Source organism: Pezoporus wallicus, unplaced genomic scaffold (assembly GCF_028554395.1).
Source record: "Pezoporus wallicus isolate ANWC-B61680 ecotype Strahan unplaced genomic scaffold, APGP_CSIRO_Pwel_v1 contig_1181, whole genome shotgun sequence".
Classification (NCBI taxonomy): domain Eukaryota; kingdom Metazoa; phylum Chordata; class Aves; order Psittaciformes; family Psittacidae; genus Pezoporus; species Pezoporus wallicus.
Window position 1 is genome coordinate 3175446 of NW_026641428.1, and position 16931 is coordinate 3192376.

General features: G+C 37.2%; 1 long non-coding RNA gene across 1 annotated transcript in view; it reads left to right on the forward strand.

The window, feature by feature from the left end:
• Positions 1-16640, forward strand: part of LOC130607074 (uncharacterized) — an 81786-nt gene extending 65146 nt beyond the window's left edge. The window contains exons 2-3 of the long non-coding RNA XR_008974155.1: positions 5371-5445; positions 16386-16640. This is a non-coding gene — a long non-coding RNA (uncharacterized LOC130607074). The remainder of the gene's footprint in view (positions 1-5370; positions 5446-16385) is intronic.
• The last annotated feature ends 291 nt before the right edge of the window (positions 16641-16931 follow it).

The following is a 16931-nucleotide window of genomic DNA, read 5'->3' on the forward strand; positions in this document are numbered from 1 at the left end:
GTCCTTTAAAACAAATAAAAAGAATACAGATAGAAAGATGGTAACTAATTAGGGAAGAAGTAATCCCCATTCAGAGGGATCTATGTAGGCTGGAGGAAAGGGCTGACAGGAGACAGAAAATTCAGCAAAGACAAATGCAGAGTTGTGTCCCTGGGAAGGAGGAGCCCCTTGGAGTGATACAGGCTGGGGGCTTTGCTGGCTGGGGAGTAGCTCTGCAGAAGAGACACTGGGGGGTCTTGGCAGACAGAGAGCAAGGTGAAAGTAAGACAGCAGGCTGGCAAAGACCCTGACAAAAGGCTTGGGGTTTAAAAGGGTAAAAAACTTCTTAGTCAGAAACTATGATGAAGAATATATGAAGATAGGAGGATTGCAAACCGAACACTTACATCAAGCCTAGTAATGCCAAAATCCTACCATTCAATAGCAGTACTTACACAATGTTAGAAAAATTATAATCCCATTATTTCCATAGATTCTTTAGAGCTCGCCAAAACTCTGAATGTTCAGCTACTGATCTAAATGCCAGGTGCCAATACTCTGACATGTGGATTGTTCATGTATTTTCAAAAAGTAAATCTGGCTTTGTTCCTTAGTCAATGAAAATGCACATATGTTAGAAAAAGTCACTAGATGGCATCACACTCACTCACAGCTGACCAGCATATGATACGATGAAAAATAATACTAGGAGGACAAACAACTGAGTTCACTGAAATTATAATACAACTGACATATAAAAATGATTAAGAACAGGTTGTATAAGAATGGAGGAATATAAACACAACTAGATGGAACTTCCTCGCCTGCATCAGCACTCTGTAGAGACTCCCAGCAAAGTCAATGGCTGTAGTATAGGAAGCAAATGACATTCTTGAAGATTTTAGTTCTGTGGTTTAGTTTTAGATTGATACTTAGTGGGAAATGGAAATAGAAAACCTCTATACTGTATCTGAAGAGAAAATTGACAAGTGTTCTACAGCATATAAGCTATCAGCCAAAATTATCCACAAAGCACTATCATCACTCCATTTCTGCAACACTTCTTAAGCAAATAAACCAGCTAAAATAATAGATTGCACAAAAAAATGTAAATACAGTCACAGAATTTTGAGAACATTAACAATTCAGAAGTATAGAAAGAAAATCTGAAAATACAGAAAAAAGAATTTTAATGTCCATTTTTAAGGAAGGAAGGAAACATGACACATCAAAACTCAGCCTGTAACAACTGTATTTGCTTTTACTTTTGGGTCAGTGAGGAGGGAGCTAGCATCCACTATTCTACCAATTTCTTTTTCTTTAAACACACTATTGCAAATAATTACTGAGCAATACCCCGTAAATCCACTTCCAGCACACACTCACATACGAAAATGAATCAAATTTTTGGCAATTAGAAGATGATGTACTACATCTCATGGTTACTGGTGCTACCACTTAATATGACACAAACACAAAAAATAGCTGTCTGTTTCTGAACCTGCCTGTTATCACTTCAGTCTACAGAGATTAAGACTACTGAAAAACATCTCGATTAAGATGTCTTTGTCAGTCCCCTTAGTAAACAGTATGTCCTACAAGATGAATACCATCTTCTTTCCTATCAGAACCACTACTTGCTTAGTGAGTTCTTTATTTAACAGAGACCAACTGATTTCTTACATCTACCTAATAATAAAAGTACATCTTAACTAGGAAATCACTGATATTTATCTAGTGCTTTTCTACCTTATTTACAACCTAAAGATACAAGCAGAGGCTAAAAGAATTAGGTTTGTTCAGCCTTGAGATCGGGGTGGGAGGATGGGAGGGTGTAGGTGGATCTTCACACTGCCTACAACATGGAAAACTCAAGATGGAGCCTGACTCTTCCCAGAGGCGCACACTGGAAGTGTAAGAGGCAATTATGAAAAGTTTAAAATTCAGATTTGATATTTTAAAAAGACACTGTGAGACAGGTCAAACACTGGGCAGGCTGCCCAGAGACACTGTGGTATCTCAGTTCTCAGAGATATTAAAAAATTGACTGGACATGGCACTGAGTAGACTCCTCTAACTGGACCTGCAGGCAAGCAGCAGCTGGTCTGGCTGACTGTGGAGATCTTGTCCAACCTGCATGAATCTGTGATTCTAAAATCAACCTAACCCTATAAATATGTTTCTAAGTGCAGAACAAGCATGTCAGCATAGGTTTGGGATACAAATACATGCAAATCCCTACTCTTTGTCATCACATTTAATTGCTTTTTACCTTTAACCTACAGTATGAAACGGTAATCTTGTGTGTGAATGTGTTTAAACACAAATTTTTTTTTAAGTTGCAAAAGTGTTTCTTACTTTCATTCTCAATGTATGCTGTCCAATCAAACTCCGTGCCATTAAAGTATGGAGCTAGGTAATTTTCAAAAGATGTTGAATTGTCTGATGGCCAGAACAAGCATTTATTCTTCAAATTGCCCATGAACAACTGCAGCCCTATTAGTGCAAATACACTCAGGCAAAACACAGTCAAAATCATTACATCTGAGAGCTTCTTCACAGACTGAATTAAGGCTCCAACAATAGTCTTCAAGCCTGCAGAGAGAAGCAGATTTTTGTTACAATATTAAATATTTACCTACACTAAAATGTGACGTGAACTACTCTAACATACAAATATCATGCACAGCTTCTAAAAAGTCTTAAAATATTTTCCAAAGGAAAAAAAAAAGTACCAATGAGTCTTATGGTTCCTGACAAATTAATTTGAAAATATGAACGTGAATGAATGTGACACGTTCCAAAACACTTGCTGTTCAAATGAAGAGGGAACTTTTTATTCATGCTTTCTATACATGTAAACTACATGTAAAGAATATTTGTCATTTCATTTTCTTCTTGATGCCTCTTGCTCCAAACCTTTGCCAGTGCTCTATTCCAATACATTGGTTCTACGCAAACAAAAACAGAACACAATTGCACTGTGGTAGAAATTCTTATGACTGCATTCTTTTGCATCCTCTTCAACTGGAGGTGTAGTTTGGTGAAGACAGGCATCTTAAGGTAATAAATACACCATGCAGTTCCCATGCTACTCTTTATTATCTTGAGCTTTTGTCAGGAATTCAACTTCTACAACAGACTGAAATTTTCAATCCCAAATGTCTTTGATAAACAGTAACATTAAAATTAGTGAGAGAAAAATAAAAAAAAAATCATTTTGATCCTTAATGTGGGAGAGCAAATTTGACACCATGAAATGGAAGTATGCACAGGATATGTGATTCAGTTTCTCATGCAAGAATGTATTAAACTCTGAGGCTGAGCATTTTAGAGTATTAGAAAAGGGAATCAAATTGCACTTAAGACTAAAATCTGGATGCTTCTGTTAAAGATAAGAGTTCAGCTCCTCTCGAATTTCAGTCAGCCTCAGTGTTTAACCTAGCTCTCACCTGGGATGACTGATATTGTTTTCAAAGCTCGAAGCACTCTGAATGTTCTCAAGGCTGAGACATTGCCCAGGTCCACAAACTCTGTCACATATCTGTAGTGAGGGATTCCACACACAAACACAATGACAGCACACACAAAATTAAACAGAGGTGATGTAGAGTGCCTACTATTTTACACATTTACTTCTTACCTGGAATTACAGAAATAGTTTTCAAAGCTCTCAATACTCTGAAAGTTCGAAGAGCTGAAACATTGCCTAGGTTTACAAATTCTGTTATATACCTGTAGGATTAAATCACAGTTATTCAGAATTGAGGTAAAGCATACACTGCTTACCTGGACCTGTAATCCCGACTGGAATTTTTGGAAGGGGAACTTTAAATGAAAGACTTGCAATTCATATATTCCTGTTTCAACTAAGTTTTCCCTAAGAAACACACACTTAAGTGAATCTCCATTGAATGTAAATTAAAAATTATTTCCCTGTTTATATTGTTTAAATACTCTTTAAAATTAATTGTCCAGTGGTAACATCTACTTTTAAACTGTGGGACCGTCCACTAATTCTGCTGTGTGCTACATTAGTGTAAAATACTAAAATGGAAAAAGTTGAAACACAATTCAACTACAATTCATTTTACATGAGATAAAATAACCCAAACAAATTATTACAGGTTAAAAAAAAAAAAAATCTGATATTTTACTTTAAAAAAACTATATACTTACGCAAAGGAAATGACAACAAAATCAAGCCAGTTCCAGGGGTCACGAAGGCAAGTAAAATCATTTATACAGAAGCCTCTTGCAAGGATTTTTACCAGAAACTCAAAAGTATAAATTCCAGTGAAAGTGTATCTATGAGAAAACATCCAAGCAGAAGTATAAGATTGTCCTTCAGTGATACAACACCACAGGCATAATGGAAAACCACTAGGACCCAGTGACTGTTACACATACTGTAACAGTAATTACAAACTCACATAAACTACGGCTGTTTTCCCACCACTGCTCTGCAAGATAATTGGATCAATTATTTATTTTATCTGATACATTTTTGCAGTTCCTGGCATATGAGATTTTGAAATTTCAGCAGAAATAATAATAATAATCATGACTATCACAAAAATACTTTTGCTCAAATAAAAATTTCAGCATGGTTGCCATGTCAGAAAAAAAAATCCATAGGTAAATGAAACCTAGGGTTTTCTAGCACTTGATGGATGACCAGGTATACTTGAGAATGTCAAATAATAATCCTTAGCAGAGGTATTTTCTTTAATAAGGGTGTGTGTGTCACAGTATCACAGTATGCTAGAGATTGGAAGGGACCTCGAAAGATCATCTAGTCCAATCCCCCTGCCGGAGCAGGAACACCTAGATAATGTTACACAGGAATGCGTCCAGGCGGGTTTTGAATGTCTCCAGGGAAGGAGACTCCACAACCTCCCTGGGCAGCCTGTTCCAGTGTTCCGTCACCCTCACTGAGAAGAAGTTTCTTCTCAAGTTTAAGTGGAACCTCTTGTGTTCCAGTTTGTACCCATTACCCCTTGTCCTATCATTGTTTGCCACTGAGTAGAGCCTGGCTCCATCCTCATGACACTCCCCCTTTATATTTTTATATACACTAATAAGGTCACCCCTCAGTCTCCTCTTCTGTAAACTATAGAGACCCCTTTTAGATTTTGTTATACAAAATGAAGATGCCTCAAAGGGCCTTAGAAAGCATCTTCCTCAATGAAAAGAAGTAGTTTCAGGCAGAATGGCCTTATTATTCTTTTTTTTACATATATATATATAAATTCCGAAGGAACAGCTCAAGAAGGAGAATGCATAAAAGCATTAGTTGTACAAACACTCTGAACAAGAGTATTAATCAGAATATTGTTCAGAGGAAAAAAATAACAATATCACAGCTTGTTTTCTTCCTTGACCTTGAAGGTCTATGCTGCTTTGAGTAGCAGCTAGGATCAAACTCAGGCTAGAAAAAGGAGAATACTGGTATAACACACGGGGGTAAGTAAAACTCTATAGTCTAGCTCTTAACTTTTTGTTTTTAAACCATATAAAAAATTACAAGCTGATTTAAGTATACTTACTCTACATTCTTTGCCCACTCAGGAAGGTTACTCCACGTCATAAAAACACAGTTTGTCAAAATAGTGAGCATAATGAGCATGCTGAACAATGTTGACTATAGTTAAGGAACATACTCTTGTCATCAATAATACAAATAATGGTGCAAATAATGATGCAAATGATGTCATCAACAATGCAAAGAGGTTTCACAATAATGATGGCTATATCACTAACTCTGTAATCTAGGCACACATGCTGTGTATCTCCCTCTGAATTTAACCAGAAAGCTAAAGAGACAAATCTTAGCTCTGATTCATTTTGAAAGGAAGAATTAAATGTAGGTACACATTTAAACACTAAACAAAAACCCCCATTGTTATTAAAGATTAAAAAAGACCAGTAATAATTTTTAACAAACCACTTGAAAAGGATATGAATGAACCAAAATCTTAATAGCTATTCTTCTAACAATATTGAAAGGAGATAAAAGGTACAAGGCAGGTGTGGCACTGAACCTGAAGATTGTCTTCCCTTTATTCAATACTATAAAAGTCTTACAAAAAAAACAAACAAACAAAAACAAACAGAAAAAAGAGAGACAGGAAATAGGAAATTAAGGACACCTGTTAGCAACTTTGCCATAGAGGCTGCACTTACACATCAGTAGAATTTTACAAGCAAATACCAGTCTAAATTTTCACATAAGCAATGAAAAATCAACACCAGACATCCTCTGTCTGTACTTTTAAACAAAATCTGCATTTCAGCTTTTCCCAGGATTATGCTATTACATTAAAAAATTGTCATTTTTAACATTTAAAATTAATCCAGCTGTAATACCTGCACTTCAGGTCAAAGTTGGCAAAGCAAAACAAAGCACCTAACCATTTTTGGACACTTATAAGCAACTATTTCAGTCCTCTGTAACCGCTCCTGAGGTGAGATATCCTTGGCTTTCAAAGGCTTTACTGCCTTTACTGCATGTACAATTATCACTTGCACCATTTATGCAACCAGGTTTTTTTGACTATGAGACAAAATGAAAATGTCATCTAATTAAATCTTAATTCAATCTATTTCCTATGATTATTCTCCCAGAAGGAGAGTATCTGAAAATACAAAGGTAGTAACATTGAATCTGTTTTCTAATGATATTCTATTGTAAAAGAAATAGATAATTTGACAGTAGCATTCATGAAGTTGCAATAACAAAACCTAAACTAACTAAAAAAACCTACATCTGATTATTAGTCTTCAATATGCTGTACAAAAACCCCACTACTTTTAACTTCACTGCTTCTTACAGAGAGATAATATAGCTCTTTGGTCACCTGCATGCGAGTTACTCATCTGTTGATTATCTAGCACTTGATTTCAAGAACCTGTCCTGTTTTTAATTCTGCAAGCATTTTATTGATTTACACAATAAAATAACCACTCACTGCTTATATTCCACTTCTGCCTACATAAAAACATATTTTCTTCATCTGTACTTGCCAAAGTCACCACCCTTGCTCTTTTCTCCTTTTGTTTTCATTTTACCTACAAAAGAAACTGAGTCGCACTGCAGTACATATATATAAGTTTAGATTTTGTCTTCAGGTCTATATTGGGCATGTACCATAGACCAAATATTAAAACACAAAGTACACAGTTTTAGTCCTTACACTCAGTCCCATGTGAGAAATGAGTGTCATGCTACTGGCATCAATGTTAGTTTTATGCTATTTTGCTGAACCGATACTGAGCCACAAATCCTCTTTTACATTAAAAAACCCACATCACTTATATGAAATTTCTGGGAAAACTTCTCATCCATGCAGATATAAAGTCACTCTAAGAGGAATGATGTAACAACTTTGAAGAACCTCCTTGCTCTGTAACATATTATTATTGAGGTCATATGACCTCAAATTATCCTACTAGTGTACTGTCTTCATGTTGCTCATGGGGCAGTCCAGGGAGCAATTGCTGGAGAACTGGTATTAAAAACCATCAGAAGAAACATAACTGGTCAGAAAAATCAAATCTTCCCATGAGACTCAGAATAGTTGCAGTGGCCCTGAAGCAAATTCTAAGAAAACATATCTGTGATACAAACTCTTACCAATCCACTTAAATCACATCATATGAAGCTGACATGTATGTGATGACAATATTTATTCTTTTTACTTATGTCACTCCTAGCCAGACAGTGTTTAACAGTTAACTTTTTACAAAACAAGTATTTCTATGAGATTTCAAGGAAAGTTTGACAATTAACCATTTTGGCACATGACTGAACGAGCACTTTTTCCAAAGATTACCTTACTGAAATAGATCTCAGGTACTGTCTATGTTTCCTAGAAACCCCAGGAACAGAGTAGGCAGACAGAGGAAGTTTTCAAATGTATCTGCATTCAATCAGATTTGAAGAGATTTTAGGACATCTAAACCAAATCCACTAACTCAAACTATCATCATAGGAAACCGCAGACATTAAAAGAAAAGCTTATTAAGCAGAAGAGTTACAGTCATATTTAGTGTACTCAAGTAATTAAGGTGATATCACACACTGCATAATACTTTCAACCAGGGCTTCTGACTACCTCCACACCAGAGCATTTATCACTTTATAGTTCAACAGGACTGTTCTAATTACACTCTTAATATAAAATACTTACTTTTTTATTGATATAATATGGATCCAGGTCCTCCAGGGGCACAGATACCATTCCCGGAGGAATATCACCATAAATAAATGGCAGTGTCTTTCCTGCCTCTAAGTCAGGACTTGGCTTTGGGTGATCTTCCTCATGACCACCATCATCTTTATGCTCGTCATCATGAGTTTTTTCATCAGCAATACGTTTTTCGATAGCTGCAAGAGATTCTTTGGTGAAACAGAAGAAGCTGCCAGATCCTGGTGGTACCAGCATCGCTTGTGCCATCTTTTCATTCTGTAAACTTTAAATGCTTTTAGGCTCTTGAACAAGAAGATCCTAGGAGAACATGAGAAAAAAAAAAACAAAAAACAGAGAATAGAGGGCAACAGCAATGAAAATATCCAAATAAAAGCTTCTGGCACAGTCATTATTTGCCTCTAATTCTAAAGCCCTGTAGCAGGAAGTATGAGAATTAATTGTCAGATACTTCATAGAAAATTAGGTACCATTAATGACATAGAGAACAGATGCCAATTATGATGCAAAAAAAAAAAAGGGGTGTGGGGAGAAAGCTAAAATTTGCACACAGTTTGTCAACTCATCTTAAGACAAACCTCACAACAAGACAAAAGGAAAAACAAGTCCCACTTTACCTAGCCTAAACATTAAAACACACTTTACTGTGAAAAAGAAACGTGTTAACACAACTGTGTAGTGCTGTGTTTCAGAGAATGGGGTGGCTGGGGTCACACCACTGCAGTAGCTATCTGCCACCCCTTACTCCTCACGTTTTTCCCCTGCTCCAGCATGGGTCTTTCCTACAGGCTGCAGGGCTTCAAGGTAAGTCTGCTCCAGGCTGAGCAATCCGTATGCCACACTTCCTTCAAGGAATATCCACCTGCTCTGGTGTGGTATCCTCCACACGCTGCCAAGCAGATACCTGCTCTGGTATACTCCTCCACGTGCTGCAGGGAAATACTTGCTGCACCATGGCCTGTCCCCCAGGCTACTGAGGAATCTTTCCTCCAGCGCCTGGAGCCCCTGCTCCTTCTCTTCCTCCACTGACCCTGGTGTTCACAGGGCTGCTTCTCACACTTTTCTCCTCATGCTGACATATGGCATTTTGCCCCTTTCTGGGTGTGTTTTCCAACAGGTGCCACCATTTTGGCCGAGGGGCTCAACTCTTCTCTAGGCTGGGTCCACTAGAGCTGTGTGGAAATGGCCATATCCAGCACCAGGCTCTCCTCACAGAGGCTGCCTCTGCAGCCCCCCCTCAAAACAGGAGCCACAGACACCAAGTACAGAAACACTTTTAGGTCAACTTAATAGCAGTTGAGGAAGATTTATTTTTTAACAATTTTCTAGCAGAAGCTACATTCTCGTGGACCTGCAACCTGATGTTACACAAGCCATCTCTTCCTCAAAATCAGCCAGTCAAGGGTATGCACAGACTTCAAAACCCTGTTTTTTTCAGCTGAGCTAAACCAGATTCTGATTTCTTGGCAAATACTCTTCACCATGATAAAAGACATAAAAAAAAGGCATCTTTGCACAGCTTAGTAAAGAGATGAGATAGAGTATTGGTGAATGAGAAGCGGATTATGAGCCAGCAGCGTGCCCTTGAGGCCAGACAGGCCAATAGTATCCTGGGGTACATCAGGAAGAGTGTGTCCAGCAGGCCAAGGGTGGTGATCCTCCCCCTCTACTCCACCTTGCTGAGGCCACATCTGGAATACTATGTCCAGTTCTGGGCTCCTCAGTACAAGAAAGACAAGGAGCTACTGGAGAGAGTCCAGCACAGGCCACAAGGATGATCAGGGGTCTGGAGCATCTCTCATGAGGAGAGATTGCAGGAGCCGGGCCTGTTTAGTCTAGAGAAGAGGAGACTGAGAAGGGATCTCATTAATGCATTTAAATATCTCAAAGGTGGGCACCAGGAGGGTGGTGATAGACTCCTTAAGTGGTACCCATAAACTAAAGCTCAAGAAGTTTCACCTCAACATGAGGAAGAACTTCTTTCTGTTGAGGGTGGCAGAACGCTGGAACAGGCTGCCAGGGGGGTTGTGCAGTCTCCTTCTCTGCAGACATTCAAAACCAGCCTAGATGCATTCCTGTGCAACCTGCTCTAGGTGACCCTGCCTTGGCGGGGCGGGGCACGGGGGGGCTTAGACTAGATCATCTCCAGAGGTCTCTTCCAACCCTCACAATCATGTGATTCTGTTATGTCCTAGTAAATGGCTATAAAAAATCAGATGTTTTTCTTGTCAGACACAAAGCACTTAAGGAAAACACAGAAATGTTTTTTCTCCAGAACACACAGCCCAAGAATGCAAAGTCTCCCCTTATTTACCGAAGAAGTAATAACTTCATCTGTGGCATCTTAACGATTCACTATTCTCAAATGGTGACCCTGAAGATCTGCCCAGCCATGCCTGGACTGAGAAGCAGCTGTCTCTTAAAAGGTACTTTTCCTTCAGAAGCTGGATGACATCTGTTGCTCTCAACATCAAGGGAACATGCACCAGCCAAAAGGGTGAGCAATATCTCTTGAAAGGAAGGTCACCAAGATCCTTTTCCATAAACTTTATTTGTACCTAAAAGCTAAAGTAAGTAATGCAAGTATTATTTGGTACATTTAGCTTACAACTCTTTTTCAGAAATAAAATTGTGGAGGGGGGATGGGTATTATCTGCTTATCTTTAAGCTGAAAACTCACAGGGATTTTTTTAGCGCAAGCAGACATGTCCGTTTAATTTTTTTTTAAAGCCAAGGAAAGTTCTTACTAGCAGAGGGGCTTTTTCCTACACCAAGGTGGCAGCAGTGAAAAGTTAAATAGTAGGTTTTCCCCCAGAAAACTCCCCTACATGGTATATTAGCCAACACTGTATGTGGTGTAACAGATTCTGAGGACAATGATCAGGGGACTTGAGCACCTCCCATATGAAGACAGGCTGAGAAAGTTGGGGCTGTTCAGCCTGGAGAAGAGAAGGCTGCGTGGAGACCTCAGAGCAGCCTTCCAGTATCTGAAGGGGGCCTATAGGGATGCTGGGGAGGGACTCTTCATTAGGGACTGTAGTGATAGGACAAGGGGTAACGGGTTAAAACTTAAACAGGGGGAGTTTAGGTTAGATATAAGAAGGAAATTCTTTCCTGTTAGGGTGGAGAGACACTGGAATGGGTTGCCCAGGGAGGCTGTGAATGCTCCATCCCTGGCAGTGTTCAAGGCCAGGTTGGACGAGGCCTTGGGTGATATGATTTAGTGTGAGGTGTCCCTGCCCATGGCAGGGGGGTTGGAACTAGATGATCTTAAGGTCCTTTCCAACCCTAACAATTCTATGATTCTATGACTGCACTTACATAAAATTTGCTTTTTCTGTATTGAGTGATATAAACTATGGTTAATATGTGCAGCTATATGTAATCAGTCTACACACAGTTATTATCTAAAATAGTTAGATAGTTATATAAACCCTTTTTAGAGTGCAAAGAGAGCAAGATCTACAGCCATTAGAACAACTATCCTAAAATCAAATAAAAAAGGGGCTGCCCTTTATAAACTAAATATGATACCAATTTTTCACCATTGACCAGTCCACCATGCCTACCAACAAGCAGGGGCCTATTTGGCAGTCTAAGAAATACTTACACAATTTCACGTTTTGATGACTATCTTCAGAAACAAAATATGCAACACCAAACATGTCAACAAAAAGAAAGGGGAGACACTCTCAGAGAATAAGACAAACACATGCCATAACATTCAGCTAGCCTTTTGGAGGATGTTCCCATCGCTTTGAGAAAGAATTTACAAAACGTTAAAAATAGTTGTCTAGTTAACTTTATGAGCAGAGACTCAGAGGGTGATGAATACCATGTCTGCAGGAACAACTTACCAAAGATGTACTTGAAAAATGTCACTAACTGTTATGGCTGTCTCTGCATTTGGGCTAAATTTACTCTTCAAAAGCCTCTAATATGTAAAACTAAAAGTTCATGACTGCTCACTTTACCAAATACCACTATGGCCTTATGGCAGTTTTTCTGAGTTGTTACAGATGTTATCGGAATGAAAACCAATCTTGTTGCTTGCATGTTCATATTCCACTGGTTTATTCAGGAAGGCTTAAGTGGTATCCTTAGGGCTGAAATGAACTCCAGCATTTCTCTCTAGAGACACCACAGACAATGACTGCAGCACATTGCTCAGTGTTAACATAAAACAGAAAAAAGTTCTCTTCCAACATATAACGTGACTCTGTTCTATTAATGATTTAGCCTAGCAGCCTAATAACAATCTATGCCTGGAAAAAAACCCACACCTATTGAACACATTTTGTGTTGCAGTTCATTGATTGTATTTTCCTGTTATGCGTTTTTTAAAGTACTGCAAATACATCACTCTGAAGCAAACTGATGCTACTTAAAGCATTATTTCATCAAAATCAGTTTATTCAAGTAAGAAAATGAGTGGAAAAAAAGAAAATATTTCCTCTCCCCATCAAACCCCTTTCAGAAGTCCTTCTAAAAGCTTCCACACACACCCCAAAAAAAACATTAAAAAACCCACCAATAGTAAAAAAAAAAAAAAAACCAAAACAAAAAAAGAAGCACATAACACCCCCCATTTTCTCAGTTTACTATTAAGAAATAGGCTTCTAATCCAACATAGCTATATTGTGCATGCATGCCTGAATGGAGACTCTCTCCATCAAGCAGGACACAAAAAGCAACTTTATTTATAAATAAAAGATTACAGGCAAATTGCTGGATACCACAGACTACCCAGTAGCACAGCACTAGAAAGAAAGTCCTGGATCCAGGAACAAGCCAATAACAGCACAATACAAATGGAAATATTAATATACTTTTATGGAACATGGCAGAATGAGAATTATTATTATTTTCAAATTATCTTTTAAAATATAATTTTAATGTGCATACAAAGAAAAGCATCAGGGTCATATTTATGTCATTTTAGAAACAGTGTATCTCTCATTATTCCATTTTCTATGCTTGACATGTAAATAGATTGCTGCTCCAAAACGTTCTCCACCAACTTGTATTAAATCTAGTCCTGTATTATTCTACAGGCAGAAGTTTGACGCTCTGAGCTTGAGTCAACCGGGCTAAAAAAGCATGAACACATTGTTAATATTTTCTATAGGAATCAAAAAATGTTCATTCTAGCATTTACACAAATAATGGCCAAGCTTAGACCAAAGCTTCGACACAGGAACAAACCCCCAGTACTGAGGAAATGTGTTTTCCATACAGACACCATGTATTTATCTTCAAGTTTTTCAGAGTTAGAAATAACGTATCTGCTCTTGCTTCCACATATTCCATAGCATGACAATGAATTTTTACGACATTATTTTCAATGTTCTCTGTAATACCGTATATTTCATAGTGCTATTTTAACAACTCGAATAAAGTTTTCAGCACCTTAAAGAAGCCAGGTGATATTACTAAGTCCCAATAACCATATCTTACACGTACAAAAATTAATTAAAACTATGAAGCTATTACCATGACAGTTGGGTGAAGAGGTACAGTAAAATTTAATGAGGCAAATGATCAAATCTGATGAGTCATAAGCAAGCCTACATGTATTTTCTTGGCTATGCTCACTCTTCTGCACATCTGTACATAAAGAATATGGCTTTTTTGCCAGGGATATTGAATTTTACTAAATAAATGAAGATTCACATTATTAACTGCTATGTAGTCATTATTCAATGATGCAGCCTTCAGACTGCTAGAGTTCCTACAGAAAATAAGCCGATTTTATCCCTGCTACTTCAATATTACTATTCTCTGATTGTCTGCAAAACAAGCAGCAGGCTATGATACAAATCCAGAAAGTTCTTAGGTAAATGGGTCAATCTAGAAAGCATGTGCTCTAATCAACAATTAAAAATCTAGTATTCTTCCTTCTACTCTCAAGTAATTTCCTGTGTAGATGCTAACAGTACATACACTATTTGTCTAGTTGTAGTGCTAAACATCAATAAGAACTAAAACATTTCTGAATTATTAATTGCTCTAAGACTGAATAAATTAGACCTATAGTACATTTCACCCTTGATAATTCTTGTCAGAAGACTGGCAATACAACAGTACTAAGTGGGACAACTCATTTTAAACAAAAGCTTTCGCCAAGCCCTTCATTTAGAAGTTGCTTCTTTCTCTATAGATTGTTCATGAAAATAATTACAAAGACCAAAGCAAAATGACTATGGAAGACTGACAATTTGTGTTTGGTTCTAGGGATTCAACTTCTTATATGCAACTCACCTTACATGACCTATATCTCTTCTAAAGTTATCCCAAACTAGCTATTTTCAATTCAATAACCTCTGATTTCAAGGGATGAGTTTACAGTAATACTCAAAAGATAGCTGAAAGATATTAATATTGTAGGAAAGAAAAATGTTTAAAAGGTAGAGGATACTACAGCTGATCTTAAAAAAAGAAAATTTCTCTAATATAACCCCATTTTAGAATATACAACCACTTACGTAAACTGATCTGCCTCCGTTATGTATTCATCAAGTGCAGATCCAGGAAATTCACTCTTCACTAACAAGCAAATCCAATCCCTAATGTAACAAACAGAAAATCTGGAATAGAGCCAACTCAGAGGAAATACATGGAAGTTTTTTTGTTGACAATGCAATGAAAGCCAGTGAAAAACATGATTTACATTGTCAGAAAAGTGATGTGTATTTTTATTCTAGCAAGCATGATATTTCCGTCATTCACATGTCATAGAATGACTGCTATAACATTTTTCCAGACCACAGAAATATGTCTCAAAATTTCAAGACTTTGCTTCTAGTTAGGTCTGAATAAGTCATGCAGCCAAATCCCTGGATCATAATCCTAATTTAAAGCTTTCCCAAACTGTTAATTCCTTTTACAATCTAAAGGCAAGTTTATAACAGATTTGCCACTACACTGAGGCTATTTTTCTCTTCCGTAGCCTGTCAGCCACTGATGTTTCCTCCATTCATGTACTTACAGTAAAAACTCTTATCTCAACTTCTCCTCTGGCGATATGAGTTCAGTGAACCTTTTCTTTGAGACAAATAAATTATACCTGTCTCTGAAACTTGTTTTTACTCTTTTAGTGTTTATGTTACTTTGTGCAACATATTTGCTTTTGTAAATCCTGGTATTTGGTCTTGCATGGTTTCATTATCAATGTGTTGGCTATTATTTTTTTTTTTTTTTCTCCTCAGTTCTCCAGATTCCTCCTCCAATTTGCTGCTTAAAGGAGAAACAGAAAAATTAGGTATCTCTATGGATACCAAATAAGAACATACTATAGTTGCTTGGAGATGAAACAATGAAACAATATTCTCTATATGTATTTTCAAGTAATCATGGTACTTGCACAGTGTTTAGTTTCCTTGTATTCATTAACTAAAACAGGAAAGTCTACCCATCATACAGGATAAATTTATTTTCTTCATATAGAGTAAATACCCAGTAATTGTGTTCAGTTACAAAATGGAATACACCACTTCTGCTGTGCGAGAAAGCAGAGCAGCTGAGAGCCTTCCAATAAATGGTCCATTACCCGTGGAGGATCTGCATAATCAGTTTAAGATATTACGTAAAAAGCGTTGGTCCTTGCATATACATCAAACAAGAGTTTTTAAGAACTTGGAGTCTTAAAAAAATCTGAATCTTAATTCTGTTGTAATGTAGCTGTTGACAGATAATAAACTTGTGAACTTGAAAGAAACCTTTTTCTAATTTCTAATATTGCAATTTCTGGATTTCTTTGTACATGTATGTAAATATCAAGATCTTACTCTGTGCACCTGAGTCCTGCTAAAGACCACACAGCTTTATCAGGATCCGTTTTGGAAAAACAAACCAAGAACAACAAAAACCCACAACAAAGCAAAAGAAACCCCCAACTAACCAACCAAAAAGAAAAAACTCACTTTAGCTATATCAACTCTTTAAGATACAATGCTAGATTCCCCAAATGATGATACAAAATGTGTTTTATCCAGGAATCCTATGGACTGAGCCATGTAGCATATAAGGACTGGAAGTTTTTGAACTAGAAGTAGTTAGTGAAAACAGTGAACAACAGGTAAGCAGCTCTCCAGGAGAGTGTCTTTCCTGAAGCAGTCATATTTAAAGGAAGAAATAAAAATATTTCTAAAAAAATACAAAACCCCAATAAATAAGAATTTTTAAAATATCCTTCAGGACTGGCTTTACAGAATAAGGCTTCAAAGGTACAAGTAAAACAAGAATGGCCATGACAACACTGCAATTTACTTTTCAGTTAAGATTCCTTTTACATTACAGATTTGCTGCAGTGATTCCAAGAAGTCAATAAATAACGCTTTCAGAAAAGAAGAAAGTACTACAGTACTTCTAGATTAAATTTTCAGAGGCACTCTGGCTCAAATTTCACCTTCACTGAATGAAGGCCAGCTGAAAAAGAAAAGCCAGCTTGAAATAAAATTGTGAAGAAAAGAATCACAATAGGCAGAAGTGTTGCTTTAGAATGTTCTGCCTACATGAAATCCAGACATTCACAAAATTCTTAATGACTGCAGTTATGGCATTACAACTAGCACATGTGCTTGCTTCCCATTTCCTTGGATAATGCAATTTTTAAAATGACTAAAAAACCAAACATAACTCTTCTGTTCAAAAACCTTTGGTTTTTGTGACGTAGAAAAGTAAGTAAGTCTGGGGTTTTTTTGTTTGGGTTGGGTTTTTTGGCTTGGTTGACTTTTGGTTTTT